Here is a 17,136-nt window from a genome sequence, read left to right on the forward strand (position 1 = left end):
TCATCTCCAGATCCAGGTCCCATTCACTGCCACAGTGGTGGCTCTGACCTTCCCCATTCCTACCCTCAGCAGCTGCAGTCGCCTCCTTACTGGTCTTTCTTCCTCCATGGTCTCCCTGCTCCCATCTCGGTGAATAATTTCTTTTTAACAACAACAACAAAAAGCTTTATTGAGATATAATTCACATATCATACAAGTCAATCATTTAAAATGCAGAATTCAATGGCTTTTAGCACATTCATTGAGTTATGTGACCACCTCCACAACCGATTTTTTTTCTTTTTTTTTTTTTTTTGAGACGGAGTCTCTCTCTGTCGCCCAGGCTGGAGTGCAGTGGCGCAATCTCGGCTCACTGCAAGCTCCGCCTCCCAGGTTCACGCCATTCTCCTGCCTCAGCCTCCCGAGTAGCTGGGACTACAGGCGCCCGCCACCATGCCTGGCTAATTTTTGTATTTTTAGAAGAGATGGGGTTTCACCATGTTGGTCAGGATGGTCTCAATCTCTTGACCTTGTGATCTGCCCGCCTTGACCTCCCAAAGTGCTGGGATTACAGGTGTGAGCCACCGCGCCCAGCCTTACAACCGATTTTGTAGCACATTTTCATCACTCCAAAAAGAAACCCTGTGTGCATTACCACTTACTCCTCATTCCTGCCTCCTGACCCTCTCCCATCCCTAGGCAGCCACTAATCTACTGTCTGCCTCTATAGATTTGCCTATCCTGGACATTTCATATTAAGGGAACCCTATACTATGTGGTCTTTTGTGGCTAGCTTCTTTCACTTAGCATATTTCAAGGCTCATCCTCGTTGTAACATGTAGCATTGCTTCTTACGGCCAGATAACATTCCATTGTGTGGATATACTAGGCCACATTTTGTGTATCCATTCACCAGCTGAACTGAATAATACATGGGTTGTTTTCATTTCTTAACTATTACACGCAGTCCATACAAAATGCTGCTATGAAATTCCTATACAGGTTTCTGTGTGGACATATGTTTTTGTTGCTCTATATACCTAGTGGTCATATTAGTCATATGGTAACTCTATGTCACTTTTGGAGGAACTGGCAAACTGTTTTCCAAAGTGGCTGTGCTATTTCACAATCCTCCCTGTAAAGTGTGAGGGTTCCACTTTCTCCATGTGCTCACCCACACTCATTACCATCTGTCTTTTTGACTGTGGCCATCCTAATGCCTGTGAAGTGGTATCTCATGGTTTTGATTTGCATTTGCCTGATGGCTAATGGTGTTCAGCAGCTTTTCATGTACTCATTGACCATTTATGTATCTTCCTTGAGAAATGTCTATTCAGATCCCTTGCCCGTTTTAAATTAGAATATTTATATTTTTATTATTGGTTTGTGAGAGTTCTTCATATATGCTAGAGACAAGTCTCTTAGGCGTATGATTTACAAAACTTTTCTCCATTCTGTGGGTTGTTTTTTCACTGGCTTAATAGTGTCTTTTAAAATACAAAAGTTTTTAATTTGAATGAAGCCCAATTTATCCATGTTTTTCCTTTGGTTGCTTGTACTTTTGGTGTCATATTTTAAAAACCATTACCTACCTTGATGTCAAAATTTATGTCTATAATGTGGAGAAAAGAGGACTCTTAGATGCTATTGGTGGGGAAATAAATTAGTTTAGCAATTCTGGAAAACAGTATGCGAGTTTCTCAACAACTAAAAGTAGAATTACTGTACAATCCAGCAATCCCACTACTGGGTATTTATTCAAAGAAAAGGAAATCAATATATTAAAGGAATACCTGCACCACCCTTGTCTATTCACAATAGCCAAGATACGGAATCAAGCTAAAAGTCCATCAACAGAAGAATGAATTAAAAACTGTGGTATATGTATACACAATGGAATACTAGTTAGCCATAAAACAATACAATTCTGTTATTTGCAGAAACATGGAGGGACCTAGAGATCATTGTGTTAGTGAAATAAACCAGACACAGAACTACAAATGTCCTCTCACTCATATGTGGGAGCTAAAGAAGTTGATCTCATGTCTCATGGAGGTAGAGAGTAGAATGATAGTTACCAGAGGCTGGGAAAGTGGGTGGGATGAAGAGAGGTTGAGCTACTGGGTACAAACATACAGTCAGACAGAAGGAATAAGTTCTAGTGTTCAATAGCACAGCAGGGTGACTATAGTTAATAATTTATTGTACATTTCAAAATAGGGAAATGTGAAAAGTTCCCAACACAAAGAATCGATGAACCTTTGAGGTGGTGGATATTCCAGTTACTCTGATTTGATCATTACACATTGTAGGCATGTGTCAAAATATCACATGTACCCCATAAATATGTACAATTATTATGTATCAGTAAAAAAACGTATGACTGTATTTTCTGCAAAGAAGTTGTATTAGTTGGAGTTCTCTAGAGGGATAGAACTAATAGGATATATATATGAGCTTATTAATTATTAACTCACATAATCACAAGGTCCCACAATAGGCCATCTGCAAGCTGAGGAGCAAGGAGAGCTGCTCCAAGTCCCAAAACTGAAGAACTTGGAGTCCAATGTTCGAGGGCAGGAAGCATCCAGCATGGGAGAAAGATGTAGGCTGGGAGGCTAGGCCTGTCTAGTCTTTTCATGTTTTTCTGCCTGCTTTATATCCTGGCCACACTGGCAGCTGACTAGATGGTGCACACTCAGATTGAGGGTGGGTCTGCCTTTCCCAGCCCACTGACTCAAATGTTAATCTCCTTTGGCAGCACCCTCACAAATACACCCAGGATCAATACTTTGCATCCTGTAATCCAATCAAGTTGACACTCAGTATTAACCATCACAGAAGTGTATAATTTTACTTCTTATATTTAAGTCTTTGATCCATTTTAGGTTAATTTTTGTGTGTGAGGTGAGGCAGTGTTCCAACTTTATTCTTTTACACATGGATGTCTAAGTTGTCCCAGCGCCATTTACTGAAAATTGTCTTGGCATCCTTGTTAAGAATTGATTGGCTGTAAGTGTGAGAATGTGCTTCTGAACTCTCAGTTCCATTCCACTGATCTATATCTCTATTCTAATGCTAGTATCACACAGTCTTGATTACTGTAGCTTTGTAGTAAGTTTTGAAATCAGAAAGTGTGAGTCCTCCAACTTCGTTCTTTTTCAGGATTGTTCTGGCTATCCTGCGTCCCTTGAACATCTACATGAATGGGCAATTCCTTTTAAGATGCTTTATTTATTTATTTTTTGAGATAAAGTCTGTCACCTAGGCTGGAGTGCAGTGGTGTGACCATGGCTCACTGCAGCCTCAACCTTCGAGGCTCAAGTGATCCTCCCACCTCAGCCTTCTGAGTAGCTAGGACTATAGATGTGCTAATTTTTATTTTTCTATTTTTTTGTACATATGAGGTCTCACTATGTTACCTAGGCTGGTTTGAACTCCTGGGCTTAAGCCATCCTCCCATCTCAGCCTCCCAAATTGCTGGGATTACAGGTGTGAGCCACTGCTCCTGATCCTTTTAAGATACTTTAACTCCTCCTCCCTTTCCCTGTCATCAATCCATCTACAAATGGATTGATTACCTTTAATGAGGAAACACACATCTTCCCTTTCTTGTGTTTTAGAACAATACTCAAAATTAACAATCATTCTAAGTGATTCTTTTGTTTAAAGAGCTCTTCTGATTCCCTGTGGACTCTGGGGGCAATTGTCACCCTGGTTCTGGTTTTCTGAGACTAGACATAAGGGGTGGGAGGCGTGGGAGAGGTGACAGGAGCAGCCAGCCTGTGTTGAACAACAGTCCTGGCATTTCTCTGACTTCTCCATCACCCTGGCCAAATGGGCGGCTGAGTCACCAGTGTGTGAATCACAAGTGGAGAAATGTCAGGTAGTTGACAGACTGGTCTTTGAAGGCAATGGAGCCTGAACGCAAGTGCTTTTCTGAATCTCTGTGGGCATTTATTAAATGCAGATTCCTGGAGCTCATCATTCAGGCATCTTGAGCTCCTATGAGATGCTAAGTCCTCTCTCTGTAGAGTTTTCACTCTAGTGGGGAAAAGGCCAGTAATAAACAAGCAAACATCAGATACCAATGTTAATTGCAGAAAACAACGGTAATGTCCAGAGAGTACCAGGAGGGCTACTTCAGGTCAGGTGCGGAAGGAAGATCTCTTGGGAGATGACATTTCAGCTCAGATCTGAATGACCAGAGGGAGCCTCCATTGAGAAGGCTTTTGTGGCTATGAGAGTCCCCTGCCCAGCCAACCTCAGGATGGTCTGCTGCTAAGGGTATCTGTGCTAAGCTGACTTGAGCCACATTCTCTTCCAAGAATGACCATCTTTATGTTTTAGTTATGTTCTCGTCACATTGTCTCCCGTTTGTAGATATTTTTGTGATGCAAACTTGTTTTCTTATTACTCACTAATGAAGGGAGGTGAGGAGTTGCTCACTTTTTGTTTGATCTCTGTTTTCTCCCACGAGGACACACATTCCCGGAGGGCAGGGGTGCTCTGTCTCGTTCCATCTGTGTTCTCATACCCAGCACAGGTTCTCAGTAAATATATGTTGAATCAACTAATGGTGCAGCATCAACTGCTACCAAATTTAGCTACTGATCCTGGCACCTGTTATAACAAATAAACATGACTGTGTGTGATGGAGCATTGCCAACTTCTGATGGGTGTTCTGTTTAATCCAAATGTTAGACTGTGAGGCACATTTGCAAGAGTGCAGGTTTTAGTAACTGCTCTTCCTGTAGAGCGCTGTGTTCTTTTGTGCATAATATATAATAGTTAGTGAGCATTAACATTTGTTGTGAGATTTGCTACATGTCAGAAGCCATGCCTAGTGCTTAATGCATTATTCCTATTTACCTCTAACAAGTCATATTTATGAAGGTGCTATCATTATTCTCATTTTATGGATGAGGACACTGTGGCAACTAGAAGCACTCACTTGCTCAAAGTCGCACTGCTGCCAGATGAGAATCTGGGATTCTCAATCCAGGAAATATGTCTCTGATATGGTTTGGCTGTGTCCCCACCCAAATCTCACCTTGAATTGCAATAATCCCCTCGTGTCAAGGGCGGGGCCAGGTGGAGATAATTGAATCATAGGGGCAATGTCCCCCATACTGTTCTCATGGTAGTGAACAAGGCTCATGAGATCTGATGGTTTTATAAACGGCAGTTCCCCTACACAAGATCTCTCTTGCCTGCCACCACGTAAGACGTGACTTTGCTCCTCATTCGCCTTCTGCCATGATTGTGAGGCCTCCTCAGCCATGTGGAACTGTGAGTCAATTAAACCTCTTTCCTTTATAAATTATCCAGTCTCTGGTATGTCTTTATTAGCAGCATGAGAACACATTAATACAGTCTCCAAAACTGATGCTCTTGATCATGATGCTATGCCCCTTCCTCCAAATGAATATCTAGAAGTGTCCAGCCCAGTGGATTATTCTGCAGATAAGATGCACCCAAACACATATTTTCCTAAGCACCTGAAATGAGTTTTTTTCATTTTTATTGTGGTAAATATACAAAATTTATTATTTTAACAATTGTTAAGTGTACAGTTCAGTGGCATTAAGTACATTCACACTATTGTGTAACCATCACCACCATCCCTCTCCAGAACGTTTTCTTTTTTTCTTTCTTTTTTTTTTTTTTGAGACGGAGCCTTATTCTGTCGCCCAGGCTGGAGTGAGTGGCGCGATCTCCACTTACTACAAGCTCCGCCTCCCGGGTTCAAGCGATTCTCCTGCTTCAGCCTCCCGAGTAGCCGGGACTACAGGCGCCCGCCGCCACGCCTGGCTATTTTTTTGTATTTTTAGTAGAGACGGGGTTTCACCGTGTTAGACAGGATGGTCTCGATCTCCTGATCTCGTGATCCGCCTGCCTCGGCCTCCCAAAGTGCTGGGATTACAGGCATGAGCCACCGCGCCCAGCTCCAGAACGTTTTCATCTTCACAAACAGAAACTCTGTATCTGTTAAATAGTAACGCCCCATTCCCTTCCCCCAGGCCCTGGCAACTCCCATTTTACTTTCTGTCTTGATGATTTTGACCAGTCTAGGAACCTCGTTTAAGTGGAATTCTACAGTATTTGTCTTTTGTGTCTGGTTTCTTTTACTTAATTAAGCTCTCAAAGTTTGTGCATGTTGTGGCAGGTGGGGGGCATGGTCTTCCTTTACTGGCTGAGTGATATTCCATTGCATGTAAATACAACGTTTTGTTCATCCATTCACCCACTGAGGGACACGTGGGTGGCTTCCCCCTTTTGGCTATTGTGAATAATGCTGCTGTGAACATGGGTGTAAGAAGCAAGTTCTATGTATTAATGAAGGAAATCAAGGCCTCACCCAGAATGTGTCCTGGGGCTCGAAGGGCAGTTGGGGTCCTGAGGGTGACCTGTCTGCTGGTGGCCCCCGAGCTGGTGGGGGAGAAGGCGCCATAATTTTCATGTACTCTGCCCTCCTCACCCACCACCGCCCTTAGCCATAGCTACGCCGCTGCCTTTCCCACCAGACGGTGAGGCCCCGGGACAGAGACTGGGGTTTTTTTGTTGCTGCTTCACCGCCCCCGCTGCTGGCCCCTGCAAGCTCCAGTTGTTGTGGTGCAGGAGTTCCCCAGGAGAGGGGCCTCCCCACTACTGCCGAACGGAGCCCGGCACAGGTAAATAGTGCCAAGATTTGGAGACAGCACCCCGAAGTGGGGTGGGCACGGGTGTGGGCAGCGGGCAGACACTTGCAGCCCGCTTGGCACTGGGAAGCACCCACTCCCAGGCTGCTTTAGGGGGCGCTGCTGCTCTTGGACGCCAGAATGGCTGGACCGAGCGTCCCTAACCCAGCTGGGTACCACTCTCAGAAGGCGCTATGGCGCTGACACGCAGGAATCCAGGCAGGCCCCCGCGCTGCTCCCGCAGCCTGACCCTGTTTCCTTTCCCAGTGTCTTTTTTTGTCTTCTTCCCAAACCATCTCTGACAAGTGGGGACAAAGTGAAGGGCAGTCTGAAGTTTTCTGAAGGCCTGGTTCTTAGAAACTTTTTTTTTTTTTTAATTTAAATAAAGATTCCAGGAGACACTGTTCTGTCCTAACAAAGGAGTCTCGCAAGGTGTGTCTCTAAAAGGCCACCACGTCAATGACTCAGCCCTCCAGAGCAGGGAGCTGAACCACAGGGGCCTGCAGATGGCTACCATTGCCCACAGGGAGATGCTTCTTTACCCACATTAGCTGTTCAGAGGGTATCTTACCAAACCACAACCGCCTCTGTCTGTGTGGACGAAGGACAGCAAGCTGCCCAGGGCCGCTCTGTGGCATAGCCTATGGAGTCAACTCAGCTCTCAGCCAGTCCATGAGCACCTAGCCAGCACCTGCTAGGCCCCACAAGCATTGCTCTAGGACTGGGAATGCAGCTTCGAACAAAACAGACACAAACCCTTGTCCCGCAGGAGCTAATCTTCCAGCCGAGACAGACTGATGGGCGTACAAGGAGTGACATACGTGTGTGGTGGAAAGTGCTCTGCAGGGAAGGAAAGGGACTGGGTCTGGTAATGGGTTGCAGTTTTCAGCAGAGTGGTCAGGAAAGGCCTCACTGCAAAGGCAAGACCTGAAGAAGAGAGGGAGAGAGCCTCAGGAGTGTTGGGGAAGTGGTCCAGTCATGAGGGCAGCATGTGCAAAGGCCCTGAGGTGGAATCCAACAGCCCGGAGGCCACTGTGGCTAGAGCTGAGTGAGCAGAAGGAAGAGGGTCAGAGGAGGAGGCCAGTGAGGGGGAGGAGGATTCTGAAGGGCTGTGTGCACCTTGGTAAAAGATGGTGATACGGTTTGGCTGTGTCCTCGAGCTGCTGCGGCCTGACAATGAAACCAAACTTCCAGCAGAAGTGGAGGCAAGGGCTGGGAGACTGTGGCTCCAGTGATATCATATGAGTCCCTTGGTCAAGCTGAGCCGGAAGCACCAGATCTGTCCCTAGACTTTTTGGTTATGCTCTAGGAAAGCAATTGCCTTTTTTCCCTTTTCTCTTTGCAGTTTACTTACTGTCATATACATTGCAGTTTGGAGTGTGCCCCTGCTCACAACTGCGTGAGCAGAGTGAGGGATTACATGGGCCACTGTGACCTTCCCCTTGACAGGAAGCCCCAGGGCTGCGACAGCAGGACGATGAGCTGGCAGAGGTTTGCACAGGCTGCCTGGAAACTGGCACAGCTGCATTCATCAGAAGAAACAGTTGCAGCTGACTGCGGTGGCTCATGCCTGTAATCCCAACCCTTGGGGAGGCCGAGGCAGGTGGATCACTTGAAGTCAGGAGTTTAAGACAAGCCTGGCCAACATGGTGAAACCCCATCTTTACTAAAAATACAAAAAAATTAGCCGGGTATGGTGGTGCTTGCCTGTAGTCCCAGCTACTCGGGAGGCTGAGGCAGGAGGACTGCTTGAACCTGGGAGGTGGAGGTTGCAGTGAGCCAAGATCGTGCAATTGCACTCCAGCCTGGGCAATAGAGCGAGACTCTGTCTCAAAAAAAAAAAAAAAAAAAAAAAAAGAAGAAGAAGAAGAAAGAGTGGCTATGCTTATACATATTTTATTTACCTCACAGTGTGGTACAATGTCATAGCCCTAGATAACTGGAAAAGACGCCCCCTGGAATTCTGGAGAATCATGAGAAATGTGTCAAGAGCTTGTTCTGCCTTGGAGGGGCCTGGAGGTGTGAGGCATAGGGGCCGCCCCTGGGTAACCTGGATCATCAGCTGCTGTAGGGCATGGCCTGCACCATCCTGCCTCCCCGACTTGGCTGTCTTTGTGCCCCCTGCCAGGTCAACCTTCCCATCTTTTCTACTGTCTTCTAAAATCCTGCCCATAGTCCAAGGCCCTTCTGGAATGCCACCTCCTCCTGTCACCCTTGCTTGCTAGTCCCCGACACGTGAGCTCTGTTGCTCCTTTGCCATCAATGCTTGGCAGTGGTCGAGGGAGGCAGTGCTGCCTAATGAGCAGAACACAGGCTTCCCTTCCAGGCGGCAGAGAGCTGGCTCTGCCACCTTCCCACTGTGCGAATGTGGGCATGTCACCTGACCTATTTGAATCTGATTGTCCTCATCTGTAAAATGGGAATAACACTCTCTACCTCGACATTGCAGGGTCCAGAGAGAGGCAGGGGCCGGGCAGAGGAGAACAAATCAACCGCTTGCAGGCTCCTGTGCTCTATCATGGAGGGTTCCTAGGGGCTCCTCCTCTGCCCCAGGTGCTCCTCAGGGGCCAGGAGGACAGAGCAGAGGCAGGTCTGGGCGAGAAGGGCATGACTGCGCGCTGAGATATGCACCTGTATGGTTGGCGGTCGGCGCCTGCCTTTCCTTAATCCCAACCCACTCTAGAGTTCAGGCTCTGGGAGAGCAAGGATGGGTTCTGACTCATCCTGTAAGCTCAACGGGTGAATGCCCAGCCTAGGAGGTGGCATAGAGGATACAGGTGGCCCTATGATTGAACTGAGGTAATGAAGAGTGGGAATTTTTTTTTTTTATAATAACAAATTGTGGCTGGGTGCAGTGGCTCATGCCTGTAATCCCAGCACTTTGGGAGGCCGAGGTGGGCGGATCACTTGAGGTCAGGAGTTTGAGACCAGCCTGACCAACATGGCGAAACCCCATCTCTACTAAAAATACAAAAATTAGCCAGTTGTGGTGGCACACGTCTGTAGTCCCAGCTACTTGAGAGGCTGAGGCAGGAGAATCACTTGAACTTGGAAGGCGGAAGTTGCGGTGAGCTGAGATGGCGCCACTGACCTTCAGCCTGGGCGACAGAGCAAGACTCCATCTCAGAAAAACAAAACAACAACAACAAAAAAAACCCCCAAAATTGTGTTGAGTTAAGCTGAGATCCAAGCAATAGAGAGGCTGAAAAGAACAAAGTTATGTGGAGTTTTCCCCAAGCACAGCTCCTCAATCTCAGCTTTCCACCTTTTGCTAGGTCCTTCCCTCATTCAGCTTTTTGGGAGTCTTTATAGAATTCCTACTCTGAAGGTGGCACCTGGGTCACTGAGTAAGACACAGAATTTGCCCTTGGGGTGCAGAAATAGTGGGCACCCAAGGCAGGATGCCCCAGGCACCATGAGGACATCCAGACAGGGGGTCGGGAGCCTGGGACTCAATGAGAGGGAGGCGCTGGAACCCAGAGGCCACCCCAAAGTTCAGACCCTGAGAGGGTTAACCTTTGCGCGCCCCCACCAAGCCTTACTCTTTTCTCACCAGAGTGGACACAACCTGAAAACCAACTAGACTGAGCATCCTTCTCCTAAAATCTCAGCCAGAAGCCAGGATGGAGGGTCCTGGGAAGGGAAGAGATGTGAAGATTTCTGTGATTCTAAAACCTTGGGTCTGCCTGCAAACTTCTCTCTGATCCTAGCCGAGAGCTGTGCACACACTAGCTAGCCCTGTCGGACAATAGCCCAGTGTTCCCGCCACAGTGCCTGGGAATGAGAGGCTTTTGAGGCCACAGAGCTATGACAGGTCCCCAGGTTGAATTTACTCTGGGGGGACAAATTTCTGAGAGACTCACAGGACCCTTATCCAGGACAACCTCACAAAGATCCCTGAAACTTAGCTTCCTCTGCTTTGTGCGTAGTTTGAGGTATAAACTTTCCTTGTGTCTCGGTCAGATGAAGTGAAGGATGAATATTATCCCAGACTAAAGTAATGAAAAGTCCAGAAGCCAGCAATGACAGAGATGTGTGTGGAAGAAGGCTGTGGGCACTTCCATCAAACCCTGTGCGTTTCGGAAGATCTTATCCCAAAGATATGTGTTTGACCAATAAAACACTGAATAAAAATCCATCATGTTTCCAGAGCCAAGTCGAATTCTGCGGGGCTGGGGTGAGGCAGGCAGAATCAGACCTTATAAAGATGTTTTGAATAGCGGCTGTTCTGGGATCGCAGCCCGGTGACAGTGAATGCTTTTTCCGAGTCCTCGGATGAGAAGGAACAGAGGGACAGACTGACCATAACTGGCCACTGTGGTGTGTGCTCAGTTCCAGACCAGCACCTTATTTGGGGAGGGAGAGGGTTCAAGGTTCCAGTGAGACAGTGAGTCCTGGGAGGGAAGGAACTCTGGCCAAGCTGAAGGCTGTGCAGTGGAGTGGGTTAGGAGGGGCCCTTGGGGAGGGAAGAACAAGGAGAGAGGGAAATGAGAGGAAAGGTTCCTCCTTCGTCTAAATCCCAAGTATACATCCTTCTAAGGTCTGTTCTGGCCCTTCCCTAGGGAGTGCCTTCCCCTCTACCTGCCAGGTCCCATAGATAAGGATGTCCTCCCCTGCAGGCCCCTGGCCTCCATCACAGCACGCCCGCTCTGTGCCCCCTGCAACCTCCTCTGACTCTCCCACTAGACCGGTGCCTGGGCCTGGCACACATGCTCCTGAATGCATGAACATCGGTCAGCTATGGGTCCTCAAGATAACAAAACCCCCTGCTCCTGTGTCCTCACGGGGATCTGCACCAGCATTGGGCTGAACACTCTCCCTGCAATCCCTCAGTCACGTCTTCTGTAGCATTTTCTTTCTGGCAACAACATTTGGGGTCATTAAAAGTGTCTTTGAAATGCAACCTTTTAATTACAGGAGGAATACTGCCCCTGAGAAGGGGCCTTTCCTCAAATGCTCCAGGAATTCCTTGGCCAGATACACTCCAGGGGGAACACAGCCCAAAACAGGTCTGTGGCTGTGATCAGACCCAGGCATCCTGTCAAAACAGGAGCCTGGGAAGGGGAAGTTCAGGGAAGGAAGGGGGCTCCTCTTGGGAAGAGCAGGGGTGCTGGAGGAAGAAACCCGCCCAGTCCCCTTTGGGCCTAACTTAAGATATGCTCACCGGCTTTCTAGCACGCAGTTTTCCCCAGGAGGTCCCTTGGCCATGACCCAAAGTTAGGAACTAGGGGTCTGCGGACACCTTCTCCTCCTCCCATACCAGAACATGCTCTCCACCGCATGCATGCACCGTGGCATTGTCTTTCCGGAGCTTTAGGGCCAGCAGGCCAGCAACCATCTTCCCGTGTGTCTCAGGCTGACTGCACACAGCTCCTCTCATTGTTTTCAGAAGCCAAAAAGAGCCAGGCAGGCCAAAGCGGGAAAAGGCGGGGGCTTCTAGGAAACACCTGGGGTGGCTGGGCAGAGGTGAGATGTGACCCTGGCTGGCCTAAGGGCTCCCTGTGGCCTTCGATGGCCAGCCTGTGATAAAGCCCTGAGAACTCCATCTCCTGTGATTTTCCTGGGGTACTGATTTCCCCCTCCCTGGGAGTCTAGGTGTTTATTTGTAATATCCAAGAATGCTAATTGAGATCAAAGTGACTCTGAAGTTCACCCTGGGGGTGCTGCAGTCTGAAAGGTGTTTTGCAAAGACACAATCTTGGTTAGCCCTTCCCTGGCGCTAGGCTGCAGGAAGCTTCTCACAGGGAATAGTCCACACTGTACTCTACCTCGGGCAGGTGTGCTGCTGGGAAGCTCAGTTAATGATGTCTAATCTTTAAGAGCCATGGGGAACTCAGGAAGACCTAGCTGGACAGATACTACTCAGACATTTTCTCAAATAAGTGTGGCAGAGCCACTCCTCGTCTTGTTCTTCCAGTCTTAGTTACCTGCCGAGCCAGGTGTGGCAGGTGGCAGGTACAGGGATCTGGGAGCTCAGAGAGCTGTAGCAGGAGCTTTAGGCTTCAGTTTTTTCTCCCACTTGATGGCCCCAGACACCTTGGTGAAGTGAAATTCTCCCTGCCTGGGGCTCCAGGATGCCTTCGATGTGACTGTCTTAAGGTTATTGTGTCTTCTTGTGGCTATGCCAGGATGTTCTGCTTCACCAAGCATTTCTATCCTCAATCGTCATGTCCCTACTGAAACTCTGTGTTCTCTCCTCAAGCAATTTTCTGGTAAAAACATTTCCCTGGCTAGCCTGTAAGCATTGCTGTCTAGCTTTTGTGTTAGCACTGATTCAGATGGCCACTACCCACTCTGTGCAGCAGACTTTCAAGACCAAGCAGACTGATAGGCAGGCAGGAGGGCAGAGTTCTCTACCTGCTGGAATGCCCTGAGGCCCAGAGAAGGGATGGATAGGGCATCAGTGTCTCTCCCGCGTCTCTCTTGCCTTCAACCACTGACTCACCCATGTTGTTCCTCACTTAAGTTAAAACACACAGAGGGGCTGTTCTTAGAGAAAGTCTAACTCGGCTGGGCGTAGTGGCTCACACTTATAATCCAGCACTTTGGGAGGCCGAGGCAGGCAGGTCATCTGAGGTCAGGAGTTTGAGACCAGCCTGGCCAACATGGTGAAACCCCGTCTCTACTAAAAATACAAAAATTAGCTGGGCATGGTGGCGCACATCTGTAGTTCCAGCTATTCAGGAGGCTGAGGCAGAGAATCGCTTGAACCTGGCAGGCAGAGGTTGCAGTGAGCAGAGATCGCCATTGTACTCTAGCCTGGGTAACAAGATCGAAACTCCGTCTTAAAAAAAAAAAAGTCTAACTCTACTTTTGATCAAATTGTATTCTTGCAAACAATTTTGCAAGAAATTGATTGTCTCATTTTGATGCCATGATGACATTTTGGGAAATATTTCCAAGTTGTTAGAGTTTTCTAGCTGCCAGGACCTGGGTGCTTCCTGTGGCAGACAAAGGGTGACTCCCCACATAGGGTGCCAAGAGGGAGGGCTCCACTCCGTTCTGAACTTTTACACATCAGCCTCCCGCAAGATAAGCTTCCTGGTTTTCATATTACAACATGAACCAAACCGCAGAGGTTATGACTTCTCTGTGTTTTAAGCCCTGCCCACTTCCTGCTCACGTGCCTGGTGTGCAACGACCATTTATTTCAGGATGTGAAGTCAAAAGCAAAGCCCAAACAATAGTGAGCGGCTCCTGAGCCAAGCTCGCCAGCCTGCTAACCCACTCAGAACTGCCCTGTCTTCAACACGAACAAATGCTTCTGGAACAAATACCAGCCAATTTCACACAGTCCAGGCTTTTGAAATGAAATACGGATCAACCCTACATTTATCCACGACAATGTCAATTTGTTATCTGTTGGAGTGATTGTATACCTTCGGTGGTAGAACTGAGGTTCCCAGGGGAGCTATTAAAAAAAAAAGCTTTTCTGGCACGGGTGCAGTGGCTCATGCCTGTAATCCCAGCACTTTGGGAGGCCAAGGCTGGTAGATCACCTGAGGTCAGGAGTTCGAGGCCAGCCTGGCCAACATGGTGAAACCCCATCTCTATTAAAAATACAAAAAATACGAAAATTAGTTGGGCGTGGTGGTGCATGACTGTAATCCCAGCTACTTGGGAGGCTGAGGCAGGAGAATCGCTTGAACCTGAGAGGCAGAGGTTGCAGTGAGCCAAGATAGAGCCACTGCACTCCAGCCTGGGTGACAGAGCAAGACTCCGTCTCAAAAAAAAAAAAAAAGAAAGAAAGAAAAAGCTTTCCTGGCTGGGTGTTGTGGCTTATGCCTGTAGTCTCAGCTACTTGGGAGGCTGAGGTGGAGGATTGCTTGAGCTGGGGGAGTTTGAGGCTACAGTGAGCTGAGATCACACCACTGTACTCCAGCATGGGTGACAGAGCAAGACCCTGTCTCAGAGGGGAGAAAAAAAAACACAAAACAGCAAATGCTTTCCTGGTAGAACTAAGAGAGTTTGGAACTAAGGTTCTATAAAGTCAGCCCTGGTTTGGGACTTCTGTTATTACAGAGAGTACAGAAAGTGTCCTAAAAGGACAGCTGGGTGGCCAGGCATGGTGGCTCACACCTGTAATCCCAGCACTTTGGGAGGCAGAGGTGGGCGGATCACCTGAGGTCAGGAGTTCAAGACCAGCCTGGCCAACATGATGAAACCCTATCTCTACTAAAAATACAAAATTAGCCTGGCATGGTGTTGCATGCCTGTAATCCCAGCTACTTGGGAGGCTGAGGCAGGAGAATCATTTGAACCCAGGAGGCGGAGGTTGCAGTGAGCTGAGATTGCACCATGGCACTCCAACCTGGCCAAAAAGAACAAAACTCCATCTCAAAAAAAAAAAAGACAGCTGGCCAAACAGCAATAGGCTGATCATGTGTATTTAGCGCACATGGGCACAGCCCATGGCACCAAGGGGGACATCGAGGTCACAGATGACAAGACTTGCTCTCGTAGTGCTTACAGTTTATGAGCCAACAACCACGTTAAGCAACCACCATCACTGGATATATAATTAGGGGTGGGGTAGACACTTTCTACACCAAAGACAACTGTTTGGGCTCCAGATGGGATTCCGGCTGCTCCTGACTGGTCTCTCTTAGTCCTTCATACCTCACACGCCATGGGCTCTGAGTTACACGCCCTTGGTCTCTCTTCCCAGCTCAGCCACTCACTCCCTGTGTCAGCCGGAGCAGGTCATTCAACCATTCTTTCAGTTTCTTCACCTGTGGAATGGGAATGAATGGACCTACCTCACAGGGGCATTGAAAAGATTAATAGAGCGATTGCATGCAAAATGCTGTCACCTAGTGGAGTTGTAATCAGAGTAGAAAGGCACTATCATGTGTCTCTGTATTCCCAGATACTGGCTGGCCTGCAGCGAACTACAGTGTTACCATGGGTGGGCTGGGGGAAGGGGCAAACATTGACCTAACTCCTCACATTTCCTTATTTTTCTCTCGCCTCTGTTATATCCTTTCTAAATAGTCATTCCAGGATATACAACTCCCTGCCCCTGAACACTTCTGTGGGGTGGCCTGGCTGAGAACCCAGATTCCCAGGAGAGCCCTGCACTCAGCCAGCTCTCTGTCGCCCCTCTCTCAGGAGAGGCAGGTGGGCAGACCCTGAAACCTGACAGTCCTGAAACGCGCTGAGCATGTCCATGTTACCACAGCAGCCAGGTCACCTCTCCAGGGTGGCATCTTTTCTGCCTCCATTCTTCTCCTTCTTCCTTACCATTTTTTTTTTTTTGGCCCTCCGTGTGTGTGTGTGTGTGTGTGTGTGTGTGTGTGTGTTTTGAGATAGAGTCTTGCTCTGTTGCCCAGGCTGGAGTGCAGTGGCGCGATCTCAGGTCACTGCAACATCTGCCTCCCGGGTTCACACGATTCTCCTGCCTCAGCCTCCTGAGTAGCTGGGATTACAGGTGCCTGCTACCATGTCCGGCTAATTTTTCGTATTTTTAATGGAGACGGGGTTTCACTATGTTGGCTAGACGGGTCTTGAACTCCTGATCTCGTGATCTGCCCGCCTCGGCCTCCCAAAGTCCTGGAATTACAGGTGTGAGCCAGCTCATGTGTTTGTTTTATGCATCCAATAAATCATGAGAAGGACAAAAAAACCACTATGGTGGGGAAATAGTGCCTGTCTTCAGTTAGCAGTGAGAGGCCAGCAGGTAGGTCACACAGACATGTGGCACCAGTTTTGAAGGGGGACATGTAACACAAGTCTTCGTTAGCCAGGATAAGCCCTTCTGCTGGCTGTGCCAGGCCTCACCTGCACTGGGAAGCCCTCACAGGGCTCTGGCATCCAGCAGGGCGCTCTGTGCAGGTGTTTTGGAGAGTATCATGGTGGAGGGCGCTCCTCCTTCTCCAGAGGAGAAGCCACTCACTCCCTGTGTCAACCGGAGCAGGTCATTCAACCATTCTTTCAGTTTCTTCACCTGCAGAATGGCGAGGAATGGCTCAGAGGAACCTCAGGATAAAGTGCCTCCTGATCCTGTCATGCCTGGAGTGATTCCCGTACAAATCAGTTTTTTATTGTTGTTGTTGTTCTTTCTGTTTAGAAACTTGAAACAGAAAAAAAAAAATGGCCCAGATATTGTTTTATTCTCTCTGAACTCCTTCAGGTGCAGAACAAACGGAAAGGGTTCCAGCCCCTTTGCTTTCGGTTTTATCTGCACGCAGTAATGACATTCTAGAAGGGTTCCTGAGCTGTGCACCATCTGCCCAGGCCAAGAGCAGGACATGCAACCCAGACTTCTGCCTTGGAAGTGTAAAGCCTGCCCAGGAGTGTCCACCAACTTCCAACTACTTAAAAAATCCTCCATTTTTTATGTCTTTGCCTTATCATCCCTGCTTGTGGATTATAAATTACTCTTTTCTTGAAAGAAATATAAACAGAAATACCCCCTGCTGTAGCTGGCTGAGGCAGAGCCAGCAGAGGGAGCTCAGGGACGTCATCAGTTATTAAT

Source organism: Nomascus leucogenys, chromosome 5 (genome assembly GCF_006542625.1).
Source record: "Nomascus leucogenys isolate Asia chromosome 5, Asia_NLE_v1, whole genome shotgun sequence".
NCBI classification, from domain to species: Eukaryota; Metazoa; Chordata; class Mammalia; order Primates; family Hylobatidae; genus Nomascus; species Nomascus leucogenys.